This window comes from Chrysochloris asiatica, unplaced genomic scaffold, assembly GCF_000296735.1.
Source record: "Chrysochloris asiatica unplaced genomic scaffold, ChrAsi1.0 scaffold00007, whole genome shotgun sequence".
NCBI lineage: Eukaryota > Metazoa > Chordata > Mammalia > Afrosoricida > Chrysochloridae > Chrysochloris > Chrysochloris asiatica.
In genome coordinates this window covers 14,486,994-14,507,226 of record NW_006408525.1, presented here as the reverse complement: position 1 = coordinate 14,507,226, position 20,233 = coordinate 14,486,994, and positions in this window count along the sequence as shown.

The window sequence follows — 20,233 nt, the reverse complement described above, 5'->3', positions numbered from 1 at the left end:
GGTGGCTATGAGTCCGAACTGACACAACACCACCAGGTATCTATTTTGTCCCAAAATTATGGGGGGGGGGGGTAAGATAAATAAAACATTTGGAACACTTAAGCAGAACGTGAGTAAAAGATATTACAGTGGAAATAGTGTTGGACTTTTTAGCTGAAGAGGCTAATCGTTGCAGAATTATGGAACAGCAATAGTTATTAGTTATTAAGACTAGTTTAGTTATTAAGACTAGTCCAGACAAATCAATCTTTGTGTATAAATGGAGACATTTAGTGAGGAAATGTTTTAAGTGTGTTGAGCCTTTAAGTCAAGAAGTATTGAAGGATGGCATCTTGGACCATCAAATTAGTCAAAGTTAAATATATATATAAAACTATTTGAACACTGGTCTTCCTTGGAATTAGGTTGCTACCACTGTTTTCTACAGTAAAAATAAAAAGATGGAACAATCTTTTGTGTGCCATGAAAAGGGTTCAGAAACCTACCTGTCTTAATTTACACTCTGTTGTCTGTACAGGTGCCTTATATGTAGGTAATATATAACACACACGCCCACGCAAGAACATGGCTCTCCTGGACTCACTGTCTATCTGCCTAGGGCAGCTAACTAGTAAATAGGTCTGCTAAGTAGATGGGAGACCAACTGGGGTCAAAGGAATGACTGCAGCTGTGAATCCTGATGTCATTTTTCCCTTCATCATAATCACCTTTCATAAATTACTTGATTAAAAATGAACTTAAATCATTATCTTGCCAACATCATTTAGATATAGTTTGCAATGAGAGGCATAGGGCTTTCTGGCATAGGTGACTCGCTCATTTGTGACTAGAAAAGAAATACAATGGTTGGTCAGCAGATAGCTCTGCTTGTGCTACTACCTTGAGGAAATACGTAGGGAATGGGAGGACCGTAAAAGAATGCTTCCTCTTAAAGTGGTCACCACTTGTGACCTTTCCACATTAGTCAAAATCAATCAAGACTTTGCTAGAACCTCCAAGAAGGCATGACTGGAGGCAGATGGACTAGGAAGCTGCAGACTGGTGTCTAGTGGGGAGGTAGACCAGATAAGTGAAAAGGTTGTTTTTCTAATTCAGTTTTTGTGGAAGTCTCATAATTCTACATGTAAAATTAAAACAGGTCTGTTTCCAGAACAATCCAGACTAACCCCACTTTGACTAAAACACCACATTATGCAAGATCCAAAGTTTCACCTGGCTTTTTACAATGATTCATTGACTTCTCCCACTCCCTAAAGTTCCTTTTGGACTTGAACCACAAGGTCAGCAGTTCAAACCCACCAGATGCTCTTTGGAAACCCTATACAGGATCGCTGTGAGTCGGAACCGACTCAACAGCACTTAACAAGAACAACATAGTCCCTTTTAGGAAAAGCCAAACTTTACCTCAGAGTTCCTTAGAATGATCCCAAGACAGGTGAGCTTGGCCTGTATCCTGTATATGGAGAATGCAGGTAGGGCTGGAACACGAGGTCCACACAGCAGATGGTTCCAGGTTCACAGCTCCAACAAGTAATAACCACATCTGTTCTCAGTCTTGTTACTTTCCTACCAGAGCTTTTGAGGCTGCCTACTGGGGGCAGGGTCGGCAAGGTCTCCTCCAGGTTTTCTGTGTAAGAAAAAAAAAAGCAAAGCTTTACCCTAAACCTTAATGGACTGCAATTGGCTACTTAAGTCACAGTATGTTTTGCAGCAGGCCAAGCGTGTGCATGAATAGACATAAAATCTTTCATTTGGAAATACCTTACCATACCAAATGTAACAATCCGCCATTATTCTTTGGGTAATACCACAAAGACTGCAGCTGTTACAGGTACAAGTTAACGTGAGGTCAGTTGAATTGTACACCCTGATTTTGGTGATATTATGCTGTTAAGTCCAACCCTTTAATCTGTCTGTTGTTCTTATTGGTTAATAAACTTCGGATTTTACCTTTCATGTATGGATTTTACCTTTCATGTATGGATTTTACCTTTCATGTATGGATTTTACCTTTCATGTATGGATTTTACCTTTCATGTATTTTTTTTTTTTTTACAGTCTGTTAGCAATTGGATTATGTTCCCATGTCCATAACCAAAATAATAGAGAATGTTAAATGACATGGTTTTTGATAAAGTTATTGTTATGTGTCAGTGAGTCTGAGCCAATCAGTGATGCTGTACGACACAATAGAACTGTCCTTCCGAGGACTTCCTAGACTGTCATTCCAGGAACCGGTCTTTTGTCCTACAGAGTGGCTGATAGGTCAGAACCACTGACCTTTCAGTGCACCACCTGGGTCTGCATAAAAATGAAATACACTTAAAGAACTGAACATTTGAGTACTGATGTGCGATGCCAGATGCTGTTAATTACTTGTATAAAATATTCTAACCCCACATCCACCTATGAGGAAGGAACATTATTGTCCCCATTTTACAGAAGAGAAATTTAAATGTAAAAAAAAAAAAAAAACAAGGTTAGGTAGTTTACCTAATACCATGGAGAAGTCCTGGTGTGGTACTGTACGGTAAGCACTGAACTGCTAACTGCAAGGTCAGAGGTTCAATCCCACCAGCCACTCCTTGGAAACCCTATATATAGGGTTCGCTGTGGATCAGAACTGACTTGATGGCATTCAACAGCAGCAGCAGCAACCTAGAGAGAGCATGGTGGCTCTGTAGGACTGCCATCTAGGTATAGAGGGGGCCCCACCCCGTGACAGAGGGTCCTTGTCTTTGCTGACCAACAATGACCAGGTTGGACAGAGTTTCACACAAGCAAAGGCTTCAAAGATTTATATAGAGACAGATAGAGCCAGAGGAGATGAGGAGGGTTCTGAGGAACACTACTCCTATCGTGTTAGCCTTTTGTTTGGGGCAGGGAAGACATGGAACCCTCTCCTGTTTATTCATAATTCTCCCCAGGAAAGGGGCAAGGCTAAGATAATGAGGTGTACAAACAGTAGTTCAGAATGGAGTTGGTTCCATCCAAGGTGGAGTTGGCCATGAAGGTGTCTGGGAGGTGCTGACAGTATGTATTATGTGTGCTCCGAGAACTGGTCTGCAACTGGTCACTCCTGAAAGACACTTCCTTCTAATGAGGTTGATCAAGCCCATAAAATATGTTTATCTAACTTGTTCCAGGATGTGACTGCTCAACCATGCACATCTTCACACTTGCATAAGTCCTCAGCATTCTTCAAGGATTTGGGTCCTAATATCTTAGTGGGAGCATGGTGGCTCCATACAAGAAGAACTGGACTGTGAACCACAAAGACCGCCAGCCACTCCTGCAAAGATTTAAAGCCTGAGAAACCTTACAGAGGGTTGCTATGAGTTGAAGCGATTCAGAGTCACTTAACAACAATCTTAGTAAGTGGCCCAGGTTTTAATCCTGTTGTCTGGACCCCCTTGTCTTCCTGCCTCAGGATAAGCACTGGACTGGACTGCGAACCAAAAGGTCAGTAGTTTGAGCCCACCAGGGGCTCTGCTGGAGAAAGATGAGGGTTTCTTCTTCCACAAAGATTTACAGCAGTTGTTAACTGCTTAAAATAAGTTCCGACTCATAGCACCCCTGTATAGAGTTTCCAAAGAGTGGCCGGTGAATAATTTTTCATAAACTAGAATGTAGATTGTTTCTTAATCAAATGTGTAAGAATATTCTGGACATATATAAGAAGATTCAACATTTCTGAGTCAGTAGATGTGAGATCCCCACCAATATCAAAACCCATTGCCATTGAGTTGCTTTCACTTCATACAGACCCTATAAAACAGAGAACTGCCCCAGAAGACCTCAAAGGCTATAGACCCTTAGAGAAACAGACTTCCACATCATTCTACAACAGAGCAGTTGATGGGCTCAAACTACTAACCTTTTAGTTGGTAACCAAAAGCTTTAACCACGGGCCCAACAGGATTCCTTAAATCTGGGATAGGACCCAGAAATCTGAATTTTTAAAAATCCCATAGCTAACTTGCTTTTCTGGTTAAGTAACTAAAGCCAAAGATTTATAGAGGTGGTTCTTAATTTGAATCTGTGGTTCTTAATTTGAATCTGTGGTTCTTAATTTGAATCCGTGGTTCTTAATTTGAATCTGTGGTTCTTAATTTGAATCCGTGGTCCTTGGGAGATCCATATGTTGCTGTTGTTAGTATCTGAGTTAGTTTTGACTCATAGTGACCTCAGGCACAACAATGAAACACTGCCCAGTCCTGTGCCTCCTAATGGTTAGGTTTGAGCCCATTATTGCTGCCACTGTGTCAAGCCATCTCATTGGAGGTTTTCTCCTTTTCACTCACTGACCCTCCACTTTACCAAGCACGATGTCCTTCTCCAGGCACTGATCCTTCCTAACATTTCCAAAGTACAAGAGATGATGTCTCACCATTGTCACTTCTAAAGAGCAATCCTACTAAACTACTTTGGTAGTCCACTGTACTTCCAATATTCTTCACCAATACCATAATTCATATGCATTGAGTCTTTAACAGTCTTCCTTTTACATACTTTGACCCAAGCTTGGGTTAGGTATACCTTAGTCCTCAAAGCGGCCTCTTTGCTCTTTAACACTTTAAAGGGTTTTATTTTGCAGCTTTACCCAATGCAGTATTTCGTCTGATTTTTTAACTGTTGCTTCCATGAGCATGGGTTGTGGATCCACACAAAATGAAATCTTTGGCAACTTTAATCTCTATCATGATGTTATTTGTTATAGTCTAGTTTCATTTTCTTTATATTGAGGTAAACTCCAAACTGAAGACTATTCTTCAATCTTCATCAGTAAGTACTTCATGACCTCTTGTAATTTACCTAATTCTAAGCCATGCAGTAGATCTTGTTCTGTTCCAACCACTGTCTCTTGGCCTATGTACAAGTTCCTCATGAACATGATTAAGTCTTCTGGAACTCCCATTCTTCTCAATGTTATCCAATAATTTGTCATGGTCCACATGGTCAAATGCCTTTGCATAGTCAATAAAGCGCAAGTCAACATCTTTCTGGTATTCTCTGCTTTCAGTTAAGATCTATTTGATGTCAGCACTTCATTCCACATACTCCTCTGAATTCGATTTGAATCATTGGCAGCTCTGTGTTGATGTACTGCTTCAACCATTTTTTAATTATCTTCAGCAAAGTTTTACTTACATGTGATATTAATGATATTGTTTGATGATTTCTGCACATTCTGTTGGGTCACCTTTTCTGGGAATGGGCATAAATATGAATCTCTCTCAGTCTATTGGCCAGGTAACTGTCTTCCAAATTTCTTGACATAGCTGATGGAATGTTTCCAGCACTGCATCAGTTTGCTGAAACATTTCAATTTGTATTCCATGCATTCACCAATGCCTTCAGTGCAGCTTGGTTGTCTTCCTTCCATACCGTCAGTTCTTGATGATACTCTGCTTCCCGAAATGGCTGAACACCGACCGGTTACTTTTAGAATGGTGACTCTGTATATACCTTCTATCTTCTTCTGATGCTTCCGGCTTCCATCAATATTTAGTGCATAGAATCTTTCAATATGCCAACTCCAGCCTTGGTTTTTTTTCTTCAGTTTTTTCAGCTTGAAAATGCTGAGTGTGTTCTTCCTTTGTGACTTTCTGACCCCAGGTTTTTTGCACATTCCATTTTAACTCTTCATGTCCTCAAGCTGCCCTTTGAAATTTTCTATTCATTTCTTTTACTTCATAATTTATTCCAATCACTTGAACTTCTCTATGTTCAAGAAAAAGCTTCAGAGTCTCTTCTCATAACCCCTTTGGTCTTTTGTTTCTCTCCATGTATGAGGTCCTTTGTCATCACACAGCTCCTCTAGTTATTCATTACTGTCTAGTGCATCAAAGGAGTCCTGGTGTGGCACTGTGGGGTAATGCATCAGACTGCAAAGTTGTTTGAACTGCAAGGTCGGTGGTTCAAGCTCACCAGCTGCTCCTTGGAAACCCTATACAGGGTCGCTATGGGTCGGAATCGACACAACTGCACTTAACAACAACAGGGCATCAAATCTGTTTTTGAGATGGCCTCTAAATTCAGGTGTGATATACTCACGGTCATACTTTGCTTCTTGTAAAGTTGTTTTAATTTTCTTCAGTTTCAGCCTGAACTTGCATATGAGCAATTTGCAAGTTCCACAGTTGGCCCCTGGCCTTATTTTGGCTGATGATACTGAGTTTCTCCATCATCTCTTCCCACAGATGTAGTTTGATTCCTGTGTATTCCATCTGGTAAGGTCCATGTATATAGTCACCATTTATATTATTGAAAAAGGCATTTGAAATGAAAAAGTTATTGGTCTATAAATTTGTATCATGCTATATCCAGCAGCGTTTCCATCACAGAGGCTATATTTTCCAACTTCTGCATTTCAATCACCAGTAATTATTATTGCATCTTGATTGCACATTTGATCAATTTTAGACAAAAGAATTCTTCAAATTCTTCATCATTGACTTCAGCCGGTTGGTGAATAAATTTAAATAATAGTCATGTTAATTGTTATCCTTCTAAGTGTACAGGTATTATCCTATCATAGATGCATTGCATTTCAAAATAGCTCTTGAAATGTTCTTTTTCATCATGAACATGACACCATTCCTCTTCAATCTGTCATTCCCAGCATCGTAAACCATATGATTTTCCAATTCAAAATGGCCAATACATTTCAGCTAATACCTAGGATATCAGTCTTCATGCATTCCATTTCATTTTTGGCAATTTCCAATTTTCCTAGATTCATACTTCATACATTCAGCATTCTGATTATCAATATATGTTTGCACCTGTTTCTTCTCATTTTGAGTTGTGCCCCATCAGTAAACGAAGGGCCCAAAAGCTTTAATCCAATCGCATCATTAAGGTCAACTCTACTTTGAGGCGGCAGCTCCTCCCCAGTCATACTTGAGTGCCTTCCAACTTGAGTGGCTCATCTTCTGGCTCTATATCAGACAATGCTCTGCTGCATTTCATAAGCATTTCCATGGCTAACCTTTCAGAAGTGGTTCACCTCTCTTTCCTAGTCTGTCTTAATCTGGAAGCGCTGCTGAAAGCTGTCCACCATGCTGATATATAAATCCCAGTGGCACACCTTCCACCAGCGCACAAGACACCACAGTACAAACACTGACAGATGAGTGGTAGTGGAGATCAGAGAGGTCTCAAAACCGCCCTAGTTACCTGAAATTGCGTGTGTTTTGTGCATATACACATATGTTGTTGTTATTTGCCGTGGAGTCAGTTCCGACTCATAGTGACCCTGTACAGGGTTTCTGAGGCTGTAAATCTTTACAGGAGCAGAAAGCCTTATCTTTCTCCTGTGGAACAGCTGGTAGTTTTGAACTGCTAACCACGAGATTAGAAGACCGATTTATAACCACTACACTATAAGAGCTCACTATATTCACATTTGTTGTTGTTGTTGTTATGTGCCGTGGAGTCAGTTCCGACTCATAGTGACCCTGCACAGAGTTTCCAAGGCTATAAATCTTTGCGGGAGCAGAATGCCTCATCTTTCTCCCGCGGAGCCACTGGCAGTTTCGAACTGCTGACCTTGAAGTTGGCAGCCTGACTCGTAACCACTACACTACCAGAGCTCCTACATACATATATGTTGTTGTTGTTATGTGCCATCGAGTCGGTTCCGACCCATAGCGACCCTGTATAGGGCTTCCGAGGGTGTAAATCTTTATGGGAGTAGAAAGCCTCATCTTTCTCCCGCGGTGCAGCTGGTAGTTTCGAACCGCTGACCTTAAGGTTCGCAGCCCGATTTGTAACCACTACGCTACCAGAGCTCCTTGCATACATATATAGTCATTCTTTATTAGAGAAAGCTCATAGTTTTTTCCCCTAAAATAATTTATGATGCAAGATTAAATTTAAAAAACCAAACTTATAGTAAGGCTGATGTAATACAGTGACATTCCCAACCCAGACAGCTTATTAGAGGCACCTGGAGAGCAGAAATGGTTAAGTGCTTGACTACTACTAACTGAGAAGCTAGGCGGAAGATAGACCTGGAGATCTGCTACTGTCAGGTAACAGCTTTAAAAATCTCATGGTGTCACCATGAGTCAGAATCTACTCAACAGCAGCTAGCTTGGGAGAACTCAAAAGATAAACAGTGCATGGCCCAGGCCCAAGATCCCAGTACCTCTGGTATGGTGAAGAACTTCATGATTCTGTATTGAAACTGGAATGTGACCTTGAGCAGCTGGTGAACGTTTTTGAGTCTAAATCTAATTTGTGAAAAGGAGGTAAAATCCTAACCTCTAAGGGAGAACTGGAGTCCTGGTGTGACGCTGTGGATTAATGCGCTGGACTGCAAAGCCAGTTTGAACTGCAAAGTCAGCAGTTCAAGCTCACCAGTCACCCCTCAGAAACCCTATAGAGGGTTGGAACCAGCTCAAAGGCACTTAGCAACAAGAAAGGCGAACTAATGGCATAGCAGATGCTTAGTCTCCATCAAGTCACACGTTCTCATTCAGTAACTGCGGGGGTGGAAAAGAGAGGGAAAAGTATATACACATCAACACTTCTTTCAGATCATTTATTCAAACTCTCTGTTCCTTCAAATAGGACAGAGGATAATCCCCTACTCACAGGAAGCAGGGTGACCAGTGATGAGTCCACGTATGTGGTTTGGTAGTCAGGTATCTTTAACATCACAGACAAGCACCCCAGCTTTGCAGAGAGGGTCGGTGGGCATTCAATTGGTGGCAACTTCCAATTTAGTCTGAGTAGCTAGCTACAAGTTAGGAATTCCACTCTGTTTTTATCAGCAAACATCTTTTTCCTTTCTCAGAAGAACAGAGTGACCCCAGTTTAAGAGTCTCATTGGGCAGCTGATGTTAGATTTGGTATCTGCAAACCTGTTAGATGAGATGGCTGCTTCTCTATGCCTGGAAAGCCTTTGGACTCCAAGACAGCAGACTCACCACTATAAAGTCAGACTCTTTGTCTCTGTAGACTCCCAGCCACACAAGTCTCAGTCCCTGGGGCCCCATCACATGCTGTCTGCGTGGGAGGGCCCTTCCATCTACTCTTAAAAATAAAACGCTCAACCATCAAGGAAAAAACTCCCCTCTCTTCAAAGCATGTGAAATCAATACCCTCTTTGAAAATCATTATCTTAGAAGTCTCTTGAGAAGGTCTTTAGCCAAGAGTGGTGTGAGAATCATGGAAATGTTGTCTTTGAGGTCGAAAGATGGTTTCTTGATAAAAAAAAACAAACACCAAAGGGGCCTTTTAGAGAAGAAAGGCCGGATTGAAGAAGGTGGTACATGTCCTCTGCGACCTCACTAGGTTTGGAGTCAGTGGAGACTTGGGTTCAGAGTCCCGTCTCTGACTTCTTTTCATCGTGCAAAACCTGTCCTGCTGCCTAGAAATAACATGAAGGGCTCACAATTCCTGAGCCCTAAACATTGTCCCTGCCACGTCCCATGGGATCTTCACACTGTGAAACAGGTATGACTGCTATCCCTGTTTTGCAGTTGAAGACACAAGCTCGTGGCTATGAAGTAAACTGAGTTTAAGCTCAGGCATCAGCCTGACTCCAGATGGTAGACCACTTCATTCCACAGTTTCCTGGATAGATAAGGTGCTCAGCAAATGCAGAATAAAGTCACTGTGGTTACAAGGGTGAGCTTGGAGTTAGGCAAACCTCTACTTGAATCCCAGCTTCATTACTTTCCATCTGTGTGGCCTCAGAAAATTCCCTACATTGCTCTAAGTTTTATCTATAAAATGGGGATGATGATACTCTCCTTATAGGATTGTTGTTAGGGTGAGGTGAGGGAATGCATGCAAAGCGGTTAGCACAATGCTCAAAATATGTATAACTGGAATTCAACAAGTATTTGGGGTTTTTTGTAGTAATAAGCATTATTATCAATGTTGCTTTGTGCTCTTGAGTCAATTCCAACTCATTGTGACCTCATATAAGGTTTCCAATGAGTGGCTGGTGGGTTTGAACCACCAACCCTGTGGCTAATAGTCAAGTGCTTATCCCATAGTGCCATACCAGGACTCCATTATTACCAGTAAATCTTGCTTTATTCATTTCTCTAGTGATTGCTACAATACAGTCAGATTATGTATTACATGTTTTGGGTAGACACATTTTTATTCTGCAAATACTTGATCCAAAAGGCACTGCTATGTTTTGGCTACATCCCTATTTGTGGACAAGAAAACAGGGGGGAGAGAGTATGACCACTTCATGAGCCAAGTTGATAGTTTCTGAATTTTATTTTATGTAAATAAAATTCATGAAGCATTACCAACTTTAAGCCAACTATCTTGCCTCTGATATTGCTGGCATTTTGGAGACATTTACTGAAACAAGCTTACTGAATGGCACTGGGGGCTGGCACAACACGTGAGAAACCCCAACCAAACCCACTGCCATGGAGTTGATTCCGACTCATAACGACCCTGTATAGGGCTTCCAAGACTCAGTTTTCTCCCACGGAGCAGCTGGTGGGTTTGAATTGCCAACCTTGCAGTGAGAAGCCCTTGTCACTAAACTGTTACATTAGGGAGAAATCGTCTCCAGCATTTAGCCATTAGATACGGGGGGAGGTGGGAGGCGTTCAATCATCACCTTACCTTGAGTTCTGAAGCCCAGTGTCCTTGTCTGAAATCAGTACACCTTTGCCTACTTTCTCCCCAGGCTAAGATGGTTCCTAGGAAGGGTGGTTCCTAGGGAGGAAGGCTCCTGGGGAGGAAAGGATGGTATCTGGTCCCATGGCTAACCTTTACTGGTTAGAATCCAGGTAAGTCATGTCTCACATATGTGACTTTGAGCATTACCTGCTTTCTGGACAGACTTCCTATGCTGGTAGAACATCTGAACATCTTCCCTCAATTTGTCCAGCATCTGAAACACTGGATTATCCAGTTTCCCTTAGGGGGCCAATCTCTACACGTAGGTCAGCCTTCATACCCCGTATCCTCTCCCCCAAACCCAGATTCTTTCCTCAGCTACTCAGCCCCTCCTCCACCTTCTACCCCAGATATTCAGATCCTCACTTAGAACTGAGGCCTAGAATTTCTAAGAACAGATACCAGACCATCCAGTGACTTACACACGCCTTAAAACTTTTTCCTAACTACGAACCTATATTGCACATTATAAGGCCGACAACTAAAATTTTTCATCACAGGTTTAAATAGTGGCAAAGCCTATAATAGCCGCTCTGTTGTACGTATTGGCATTTTAAAATAAACGACTACATCACTGGGTTTCACATACTCAGTGAACTATAAAGTCCTGGTGATTTGATACCTACAAGCATCCATTTGAGAACTGCAGTTACAATTTATGTATTACTTCTTTTTCCTCTTGAATTATTTCCATTCTAGTTTCCCTCACTAAATTTTTTCTAATGTATTTTTGTGCTTGAAAAACTTCTATGAGGGGGCTCACAAAGAGTTCATGGGAAAAATTCCATTATCTTTTCATTCTATTTTCCACAAACTTTTTGAAGTCCCTTTTATACTGATATACTCCATTATTACCACTTAGCCATAAACCTGGATTTATAGACTGAACAATTTTCTTTTACTTTGACTATAAGGCTCAGTGGCACTGAACAAGAACAGCAGCAATAAAGCTCAAGAGATTAAAACTTTTTTCCCGTAGGTATGATTTATGGTTACCTTTATTATTAGTATGTTGTTTATATGATTCCAACCCATCATGACCCGGTAGAGGATTTCCCAGGGTGGTTGGTGGGTTTGAATTGTCAACCTTGCGGTTACCAGTCCAGTGCTATCCTACAGTTTATAATGAATGGAAATGTTGTTAAGTGCCATCGAGTTGGTTCTTACTCATACTATCCCTGTATAAGGTTTCCGAGGAACAGCTAGTGAATCTAAACCACCGACCTTGTGGTTCAAACCAACCTTGTGCTTATCCTACAGCACCACACCAAAACTCCATAGCATACATTTATTAAAAATTTTGAAAAATTGTTATTAAGCTTAGAAAGCAAAAGTTTAATGGAATCGCAAGCTTTAGTAGATGGATGGGGTGACTTGGGGACCTAGAATAAGAAAGACTGTGTAGACACCTAATGTCTCGTCTTCCTTTCAGTTCGTACTCTGAACATTTTGCACCTGAGACCAGAGCCCTGGCTATAGTTAAGATTTAAGCTGGATGAGATGTTGACCTGTCTGTTGTAAAATAGAAGAAGTGTGGCTGTGTGGAAACAAGGGGCATGGGGGGCGGGTGGAGAAAGAGAACCCACAGGAAACCTCATTCACGAGCACTTTCTTAGGCAGGTCATTTTAAGAAAGGGTACATATAGAAACCGAGGGTTGGGAAATTCCCTTAACATCTGTCTGGGTACACACATCCCTTGGAAAGACTCGTGTGCTAGGAGACTCGTGGGCCCTCAGTTGAAGATTCTGCTGATTTACAGCAGGGCATTGGAGTAGGCACTAGAGACCATTTAGCCAACTCTTATATTTTTGAAGAGCCTCAAATTCGGATGTGTAATTTGCTTCCAAATCAATGAATATCTACACTAACAGAGATAGAACGACAAGTTTCCTGTTTTGTTTTTACTCTGAGGTTTAGGAGGTTCCCAAGAACACTTTTAGTTTCAATAATTTGCTAGAAAGCACTACTAGCATGGCTAAAACTTCTAAAACTGCTTCACTGCTGCCCCAACATTCCTTTCACCCCTCCCCTGCCCCCCCCCAAAGAAAACCAGATAAGACCCTCTAAGCTAGTTCTAGAAGAACTGTAGAAATTCTGGAGCCACCACTAAAAATGAATCCCAAGATGTAAAGAATTGTGCATCAGTGACCAGTTGCTGGAGAAGGGTATCATGTTTGGTAAGGTGGAGGGTCACAGAAAAAGACCAAGACCCCCAACGAGATGGACTGGCCAAGTGGCAGTATCAATGGACTCAAGCATGCAACTATAGTGAGGTTGGCCCAGGATTGGGCAGTATTTCGTTCTGCTGTGCATAGGGTTGCTATGGGTCGGTACCAAGTCGATGGCACCTTAACAATACAACCTTCAGTATGAACCCATAATTCCCAGATAACTGAGATTGAAAATTCCAGAGTACTTGATAAAATGTCTCCTGGTGTGTCACTGTAGGATAAGTACTGGGACACAAAGTTGATTTAAACTCTAAGGTCTGCAGTTCAAACTCACCAGCTGCTCCTTAGAACCCTGTACAATGTTGCTATGAACTGGAACTGACTCAACAGCATTTAACAACAACAGAACATAGATATATGTCCAGAGTGTCCACAAGGCCCTGTTGCAACCCAGGTTTCATCGCTAGTAATCAGCTCTGCCCTTTCCCTTTGCAGCACCCTGTAATGAGGGAAGGGACCAGAGGACAGAAAGATAGGGAGGAGCTCCTAATGAACTTCTCATTTAGGGAAAGCATCCCTGACCCATCACAATGATTCTGATAATGTCTGAACACCATTACACAGGTGATCATTTCCTTGTCTGCTTTCATTTTGACCTTTTCAACAATCTGTGAACTACTCAGGATAGAATAAACCAAATGATACTCCATGGATGCCAAGCTTGGCTCAATTTCAGAGATGAGGAGGAATTCAAGGAGGAGAGGGCTCTGCTGCAGTGTTTTGCCCTCTCTACATACATCCCCTAAGCCCCACTGATTTGTTGGTTTGTCATACTATGGTGGCTGCATGTTGCTGTGACTCTGCGAGCTATGCCACTGGTGTGTCTAATACCAGCAGGGTCACCTATGATAGACAGGGTTCAGCAGAGCCTCCAGACAACAGACTAGGAAGAGGAGCAGGTGATTTACTTCTGAAGAACTAGTCCCTAAAACCTGGAAACCTGAAATGCTGTCTGATATAGTAACAGAAAATGAGCCCTTCAGGTTGGAAGGCACTCAAAATATGATTAAGGAATTGCTGAATCCTCAAAGTAGAGTTGGCCTTAATGATGTGAATGAAGCAAAGTTTTCAGGACCTTCATTTGCTGACGGGGCATGACTCAAAACAAGAAGAAAGAGCTGTAAACACCCACTGATCATCAGAATGTGGAATGTACAAAGCCTGAATCTAGGAAAGCAACTGGTCAAAAATGAAATGGAATGAAGATCGATATTCTTGGCATTAGTAAGCTAAAATAACAGATATTGGCCATTTGGAATCAGACAATCAGATCATTTACTATGCAGAGACTGACATATTGAAGAGGAATGGCATTCATCATCAAAAAACATTTCAACATCTATCCTGAAATACAACGCTGACTGTGATAAGATAATAGCTATACACCTATAAGGAAGACTAGTCAGTACAACTATTCTTCACATTTCTGCATCAACCACCCAAGCCAGTAATAAAGATATTGAAGAATTCTATTAATTTCTTCAGTCTGAACTTGATCAAACATGCAATTAAGATGTATTGACAACTGTTAGTGATTGGAATGTGAAAGTTGAAGACAAAGAGGAGGATAACTGTAGATGGAAAATTGGCCTTGGTTCTAAGAAATGAGGCTGGCAATTGCATGATAGAATTTTACAAGAACAATGACTTATTTGTTGCAAATACCCTTTTTCAATAACATAAATGGCAAATACACATACACATGGACCTCAACAGATAGAATACACAGAAGTCAAATTGGGAAGAGACAAGGGAGAAACTCAATTGATCATCAGTCAAAATAAGGACATGCGTTAAGTGTGGGGCAGACCATCAACTGTTCAACTGCAATTTCAGGCTGAAGCTGAAGAAAATTAAAACAAATCCATGAAAGTCAGAATATCACCTTGGGTATATGCCACATGAATTCAGAGACCATCTCAAGAGCAGATTTGATGCATTGAACAACAAAGACCAAAGACCACCGGAGCTGTGGGATGGCATCAAAAATATCATGCATGAAGAAGTGAAATGTCATTTAAAAGACAGGAAAGAAATAAAAGACCAAAATGGATGCCAGAAGAGACTCTGAAACTTGTGCTCCTGAACACAGAATAACTAAAGCAAATGAAAAGAAATGATGAAGCAATGGACCTGAACAGAAAATTTCAAAGGCCAGTATAAGAAGACAAAGTAAACTCTCAAAAGGAAAGATGCAAAAACCTGGAATTAGAAAACCAAGAGGGCAGAACACACTCAGCATTTCTCAAATCAAAAGAACTGAAGAACCAATTAAAGCCACAACTTTCAATATAGAAGGATTTTGTGGGCTAAATACTGAATGATCCAAGAAGCATCAAAAGAAGATGGATGGGATACACAGTCACTGAGCCAAAAAGAATCAGTTCCTAGTCAACCATTTCAAGAGGTCACATATGATCAAGAATTGATAGTACTTCAGGAAGAAGTCCATGTTGCACTGAAGACATCAGTGAAAAACAAGTCTCCACTAACTGACAAAATACTCATTGAAATGTTCCATCAAACAGATGCAGCACTGGAAATACTCACTTGTCTATATCAAGAAATTTGGAAACAGGTGCCTGGAAAACTGACTGAACGAGATTCATCATTTGTGCCCATTCAATAAAAAAGACCTAACAGAATGCAGAAATATTGAACAAAATTATTACTATCACACACAAGTAAAATTTTGCTGAAAAGAACTCGAAAATGGTTACAGCAGCGCATCAAGAGGGAGTTGCCATAAATTCAGGCTGGATTCAGAAGAGGCTGTGGAATGAGGGATATCATTACTGACATCAGGTAGATCTTAGCTGAAAGCAGAGACTACCAGAAAGATGTTTACTTGTGCTTTATTGACTATGCAAAGGCATTTGATTGTGTGGATCATAACCAACTACGGATAACATTGTGAAGAATGGGTATTCTAGGACACTTCATTGTACTCATGTGAAACCTGTCCATAGACCAAGACACAATTGTTCCAACTGAATAAGAGGACACAGCGTGGTTTAAAATCAGGAAAGGTGAGCACAAAGGTGGTATTCTTTCACCATACTTATTCAGTCTGTATGCTGAGCAAATAATTTGAGAAGCTGGACTGTATGAAGAAGAAAACATCATCAGGATTGGGGGAAGGCTCATTAGCAACCTGTGATATACAGATGACTCAACGTTACTTAGCTGAAGCGAAGAGGACTTGTAGCACTTACTCATGAAGATCAAAGAGCACAGCTTTCAGTTTGGATTACAACTCAATGCAAAGAAAACAAATATCCTCACAACTGGACCAATAAACAACATCGTGGTAAATGGAGAAAAGATTGACGTTGTCAAGGATTTCATTCCACTTGTGCCCACAATCAATGCTCATGGAAGCAGCAGTGGTCCAGAAATCAAAAGATGCATTAAGCAAATCAGCTACACAAGACCTCGTTCAAGTGTCGGCTTGGGACTAAGGTGCACCTGACCCAAGCCATAGTTTCAGTCTCCTCACATGGATGTGAAAGCTGTGTGTAGGGTTGCTATGAGTTGGAACTGACTCCACAGCACCTAACACCACCACAACCACATTCCTTAAGGAGTCGCTGGGTGGTACAAACAGTTACTGTATTTGGCTGCTAACCAAAGGATTGGAGGTTCTAATCCACCAAGAGACACCTTGGAAGAAAAGGCTGGTGATCTCCTTCCAAGAACTCAAGTCATTGCAAACCCTGTAGAGTGTAAGTCTGCTAGCACACCTAACTAAAGTCGCCAGGACTTAGAGTGGAATCAACAGCAAATGGCCATGGATGGATATCCCTGTGTATGCTGACCCCAATCCAGATGCTTAGGAGCTGAGAGGGACTCACATTGCAGGGACCAGTAGTGCCTCCGCCAACCCACTGCAAATATACTCAGCTTCCTGGTGATAGTAAATTTTGAATATATATATATTTTAAGTTAATGCCTCTGCCACTTTGCTGACTCCTCAGCCTACATCCCAAGCTTGTCGAGCCCTACAGTCTTTAAGATCAGAGACTATGATTTGGAGAGAAGACAATAGTGGTCAGGTGATTTCACCTGAGCCACGACTGGCTTTCCTAAAATGAACCTACTTCACCCATAAGCGTATTCTCTCCTTCCTAACTTCTCTGTGCATAGCTTCCAAGTCTAGAAAATAGCGTCCTTGGGCAAGTCTTCCATCACAGCCCACCAATGCCCCTCCCTGTCTCCAACCCATCACAGCTCTTATTACCTGAGCAGCATGGCAAAAACTCCTTCACCCTCCTTTCTGGTTCCCATCCCCACTGCTACCTCCCCAGAACTTCAGAGGAAAGCCAACACATACATCAGAGCCTCATGGAAAAGTGTTCATAAAAGACCTAAAGTCTTTGAATGAAGATAAATCTCAGAAATAGAGGGACAGTCATTTAACAGAAGAGGTGGCTGAGTGGCGAGCAGAGAGATGAGACATCCGTTGGTCTCTCAGTTCACAGTGGGAAGCATGAATCGGCGGTATTTGTATAATAGCTTCACCATTCATTATCTCTTTCTCTTTGTATCTGTCTCTCCTTTCCCTCTCTCTTTCCTTTCCTCCATGTGTCTGTGTTTGGAGGTGGGGAGGTAGGTCTAGACAGGGCGAGGCAAGGAAGTGTAAGTGGACCTATGTAGGAATGACCATAGGAAAAGTGGGGTCAGAAATTCGAGACCCTAGCAGGGGGATGGGGATAGGGAAATTACCACAGGAGCCCAGATTTCCTAGCCCCTGACTATGACCTTGAAAATGCACCACAGTTGACTCTTAATGGTTATCCATTCACTAAAATATCCAAGGGAGCTGGAAGCCCATTTCCCAGTCTCAGAAACTTAGCCTAAGGCTATTTTAGAATCACAAACTAACATAAGCTGTTTGAGCCAGAGGAGTTCTTTGAAGTATTTTGTCTAGTACATCCCTTCCTCAGATGCAAACATTGTGGCCTGGAGACAGAAAAAGACTTGCTAAATGTCTCACACAGCTAAACACAAGGGGCTTCAAAAAGTTTGTGGAAAAATGGAATTACAACATAATGAAATGGTTCCATGAACTTTTTGAAGCCCCCTCCTTACAATTATCCAGTTTCTCAGGTCCATGCTGCTTAATGGAACACCTTGCCTCCATGTTTCCTAAGGACTAACATGACCTGACTTTTGTTTAGCAGATGGAGAAATAGAGACAAGAAGAGCCTTATTTCTAAAGTCCAGGGTGGGGAACAGCCAGTCTGTGGGCCATATAAGGCCCGGGAAATACTCTGGTCTGGCCCTGCCAAGGCAACTTCAGTTCCAGCCATCACATTGTGGTGGTTCTGTGCCATGGAGTCGGTTCTGACTCAGGGTGACCCTGTATAGGATTTCCGAGGCTGGAAATCTTTACAGGAGCAGAAAACCTCATCTTTCTCCTATGGAACAGCTGGTAGTTTTGAACTTCTGACCTTAAGAGAAGCAGCCCGACTCATAACCACTATGTTTGACCCAATATAGCAGGCTAATTTTTTTTAATGTTTTATTGTGAATTATATGATAGCTTACATGGGAGAACATTAGCTTTACAGTCATCCTATCATATATTGTTTCATTGCCATGGTTACGATCCCCTCCATGCATCATCTACCAACCGAAGGGAATACCCTGCAAGCCTGCCCCCCAGTCGTCAGCATACAGCCCCTCTCCTTCTTGGGGTCTAAAGTCCCAGCCGCTCCATCGGTCTACGCCACCATCTCTGCCTCCATCTCTGGTGTCACTGCTTCTCTGGGTAGGGTCCCACACTCTGCTCTCCTCCCTTGATGGTCCCAGGGACCTCCACTCCTAGACTGCAGTCAATCACTCCCCTCCTTTTGCTACAAAACATCTACCTTTACATTTCCAACCCTTGCAATCAGTCCTGATAGTAATTACTCACTATTGTACCATAAGAGTCCTATTCCCATCTCCTTTCATCAGCCCTGCCCAGACAGATTGGATACTACTCAGTAGAGATTCTACCTTCCTCCGAGCCCTCTGGATCTAGGCTCCCTCTTGAAAGCTTGTAAGCCAGTCACTTCTTGCCTTTGTAGCACCCCCCACTTTGGGTAGCCAATATCCAAGTTGCCCATCCCTGTCTACTCTGTGTATGGAGGGGGTGGAAATGATCCTCGCTGTAAAGATTTGTTCCCTCTTTTGAGCTACTGCATCCCTAGGTGTGGATCAAGTAGATCAAGTTCACCAAATTGTATCAGATTACTCTTTTTTCCCTCTTCTTTCTTCTTCTAGTGGAGCTCTGATCATCCAGTCATTGAAGCCAGGTCAAGTGGGTATTATCTGCATATGAGCAGGCTAATTTCTAAGTTGATAATTTTGTATGGCCCATGAATGTCATACATTTTGGCAGAAAAAAGGTTCCCCACCCCTGCTTTAGTTCACTGTCTTCTAGGCTTGAACCTAGTTTTCAAGGTTTCCAAATCTTACCATTTTCAGGACAAATTGGAAAGTCACATTTAAAAAAAATGAAATGAAATTGTCTCTCATCTCTCAGCTGGAAGCAGTTACTCTCTTCTCTGAATCATGTGCAGCTTCCAACTCAAGTTTTGCAACTGTCCCACGTGTGATGGCTAACCACATACAGTGTGGTTAGATATGGTTGTCCACAACCTTGTTTCTCCACAAAGAAGTCAACAACATCTTTGAAGACAGGGACTGACTCTTAGTGATGAAAGCTTAACTAATCCTAACTAATTCAGTGTGCAATCTTCATGTTCTTCAACATGTTTCTGTATTTTCAGATTCCTTTTACAAAAATTTGGTTTTAAAAACACCCTGTGTTAAAGGACCACAGCTTCAAGGATCTATCCAGTCAACTGGCCTTGCGTTGTTTTGAGGGTTTGTATTCCACCTCCTCGTTTGGTGAGTGGAGTCCTGGTGTGGCACTATGGGTTAATGCTCTGGACTGCAAAGTCAGTTTGAACTGCAAGGCCAGTGGGTCAAGGTCATCAGCTGCTCCTCAGAAACCCTTTACAGGGTTGCTATGGGTTGGAACCAACTCAATGGCACTTAACAACAACAGTTTGGTGAGTAAGTACCCGGGGTCTTCAAAGGTTGTGAATGGCCACTGAAGATACAACTGGCCTGTATTCACCTTTTGGAACCGCAGAGGAAGAACTAGACCCAGGAACCAGAGAAGGAAATGGACTACAGACTTGGTTACCCCCATACATGACCACCTTCATTACCATAGACCAGAAGAAATTAATGCTACCCGGCTACTATTACGGGACATTTGGACCGAGGACCAGACTTACTTGGATTCATTGAGACTGAGGGAACCTCTTAATTTAAT